This window comes from Chenopodium album, chromosome 3, assembly GCF_948465745.1.
Source record: "Chenopodium album chromosome 3, dcCheAlbu1.1, whole genome shotgun sequence".
NCBI classification, from domain to species: Eukaryota; Viridiplantae; Streptophyta; class Magnoliopsida; order Caryophyllales; family Amaranthaceae; genus Chenopodium; species Chenopodium album.
The window spans coordinates 10,951,622-10,954,919 of NC_137836.1; the positions used below are offsets into that span (position 1 = coordinate 10,951,622).

Genomic DNA, 3,298 nt, shown 5'->3' on the forward strand with positions numbered 1-3,298 from the left:
TATTTTATTTTATTTATTTATTTATCTTTAGATTAGTTTTAGGATAATATAAATATTTCAGCCTCCTTTTCTCTCTTCTCTCTCCTAAACCTAGTCTCCATTGTCAATTTTAAAGGGGCTTCTGTCGGATTTCACCGGTGGAAATCCCCAATCTTTATTTTCTTTTAAGCCTTTTGTTTTAGGTTGCAATAATGTCTCCCTCGAAAGAAAGGGTTTATCTCCTTCGAAAGACAAGGTTTTTTCGATCTCCTTCGAAAGTCAAGGTTTTTCGTACTCCTTCCAAAGACAAGGTTTTATTTGTGCTTAATTTGGTCTCCGGTTGTGCGGGGCTACTATTGATTGTGGCTCGGATTCGGGTTACGGAATCAGCACAAGAATTTACTTTCTCACAAAATTGCGAAGCGACGACGGATCCACTCAAAAAGTTGTATGAGACAACAAATCGAGAATATGCCGAATTGTTATATTTGTGTATTTGGATTATTAGCCCTTCCCCGATTAATTCTTGTTTGATTTTGTTAAATTCGTTTTCATTATCGTTCATTGTCAATTGTAGATGCCGTATGGTTTATATCAATGAAATTTAGTGTCCTTTAGGACTTTTTTCAAAAAAAAAAAAAGGATAATATAAATATTTCAAGGGATTATTATTTTTTCTTTATGCCTTTTATATCTTTTGTTATTTTACGTTCTTTTTAGTTTTCTCTCGAACCCTAGTTTCTCATGGCGTCTCCATGGATTCTTCCATGGATGATTCTTAGGTTTATTATTTAAATTCATTGAGGTATTTTATTTCTATTTCTTTCTTTTAATTATGTTTTATTCCTTAAATCTAGCTTTTATTATATATTTCATGTTTGAGTAGTTTATTTCTAGGGTTTGGGAATCCATATTTATATAATGAATCTTAATTGGTATTTTTAATATTTTGATGATTGATATCTCTAATTGATAGTGTTTTATTGTTAATCTTGCAACCTGTTCAATTGTTTGATTAATTATTGTTAATAAAAGTTTGAATCGAAAGATCTTACTTTTAGAGGCTTACCTACAATTAGCAATTCTGATTATGTTAGCGACCAAACTACATATGTTACCTACAATTGTCATCAATTAATTAACTTCAATTGCTCACTCAACATCAATTACACATGAACTAATAACAAATTAGACACTAATCGACATTTGCAAATTAGGGTTCGCACATTTACCTGGAATTATTTCCTCAATTCGCTTCACAAATCGCAACACCACTGCAACAACCTTCAATTCCACCGTCTTCAACTACCTTCAATTCCTCCGTCTTCATCTTCAACAGCGTTCAATTCCTTCGTCTTCAACAGTGTTCAATTCCACTCTTTTTTTTTCTTTTTTTTTAAACAATTTGAAGAAGAGTTAGTTAGAACACTAGGATTATGTGAGAAAGAAGGAGGGAAATAAAAAGATTTGACCTGTTGTTTAGGTAGCCTGTAAAAGGGCTTGTTTTAAGAAGAATGGGGTAAAAGGTGGGACTGTTTTGGGAATTTGAAAAGGTGGGACTGTTTTGGGAATTCGAAAAGGTGGGACTGTTTTGAGCAGAACAGGTAAAAGTGGGATTATTAGTTTCCATTTTTCCAAAAAAAAAAAAAATGTACAAGTGGTAGTTTAATTTTATAACAAAATTAAAATACAAGGCTCCAAGTCTCCAACTCATATAAAGATTGTTTCAAAAAAAAGAAAAAATACAGATTATTTATTTGCAAAATTAAAATTACTATATGAATATTAAAATACAAGGTTCCAAGCCTCGAAGTCAAGAACTTCCAATGTTGTATTCAACAAAATAAAATCAACAAAAATTATTTTAAAAATGATTCCGATGCCGGGAATCGAACCCGGGTCTCCTGGGTGAAAGCCAGATATCCTAACCGCTGGACGACATCGGAATTGATATTTTAATCGTGTTACAAAGTGTACTCAACCGTAGCCCAACGTTCCCAACCCAGAAAAACGACAAAAATCATTGAACACCAACTTTTTTTTTTTATTTATTTTATTTCTATCCTTTTCTTAATCTTTCTACTTTTACTTACTGTAGCAATAAAAAGAGGGTACGAATTGAGTCTTTTTAATGTTTTGGACAGGGTGTTTTTTGTACATGGCTAGATCATTAGGTAATTTATGTCACCTTTTTTTACTACAACAATAATGTGGTTTATATCGTGGTGTTCATCCTTGAACGTAGCTTGTGTAGCCGTCTAAGACCCGACTAGATTAACTGAACTAAAATTTACAAGTTTACAAATTACAACCCCAGGTCAACTGATCTTATTTGGTTAATGGCCATCAACCCATACACTGATATGATGAGGTAACCTAACGTCCTAACCCGAACATTGATACAAATCATACAATGTCTCAATCTCCATTTGTGCCTAGCTAGCATATTACTTCAAGCTATTTCCAAGATGGTAATCTGTGTAATTGAGTGAATCCAGGCAAATTTAGGCCATGTTCACTTCACTTTAGAAAAAAATAATATTCTGTAAAAATAATTGAAGTTCAATAAAAATAATTTCAATTCAGTAAAAATAAGTTTAGTTCAGCAAAAATAATTTCAGTTCAGTAAAATTAATTTCATTTCAGTAAAATAATTTCAATTAAGTAAAAATTAGTAAACTTAAAGAAGAAATATAATAGAAAATTAGTAAAAAAAAAAAAAAAAAATTTAGTTCAGCAAAAAAAATTTCAGTTCAGTAAAATTAATTTTGGTTTAGTAAAAATAATTTCAGTTCAATAAAAATAATCTAAGTTCAGCAAAAATAAGGTGAAGTGAACAGACTTTTTATAGTACCAAAAATACAAAGTACAAATAAGTAATTTAATATGAGTCGAAATGCAATTAGGTACCCAGTTTTGGTACTTGTACCTACTTGGTCCAAGTCTGATTCTTAAAATTAACTACTTAGTTTAACCAATTCCAATTCCAAGTCCGAGAGGGATCCGACCTGGGTCCGGATCTTCAAAATATGACTGGGTGCCCGGATGTGCGATGTTGGATTTTATCTATCTATGGTAGAACTTTTCAAATTTAATTATGTGGTAGACCCTAACTTTTAGTTATATGTCTACTAGGTTAGTTCCCGTGCGATACACATTTATACAAAAATAGTGTGCCAAATGCCAATATTAATTTCTATCTATAAACCTCACAAAACCGCAATTCAAATTATCTCGACCTCAAAAGACAAACCTTAATTATTTTTTTTTTTAGCAAAGCTAGCTATTTGTGCAAACTCAAACAACACCATCCAAACCA

The 3,298-nt window shown here is 31.5% G+C and overlaps 1 non-coding gene across 1 annotated transcript; it reads right to left on the reverse strand.

The window, feature by feature from the left end:
- Nucleotides 1-1,853: 1,853 nt before the first annotated feature.
- TRNAE-UUC (transfer RNA glutamic acid (anticodon UUC)) lies at nt 1,854-1,925 on the reverse strand. Its single transcript has one exon. It is a non-coding gene; the product is annotated as a tRNA-Glu (tRNA).
- Between the last annotated feature and the right edge of the window lie 1,373 nt (nt 1,926-3,298).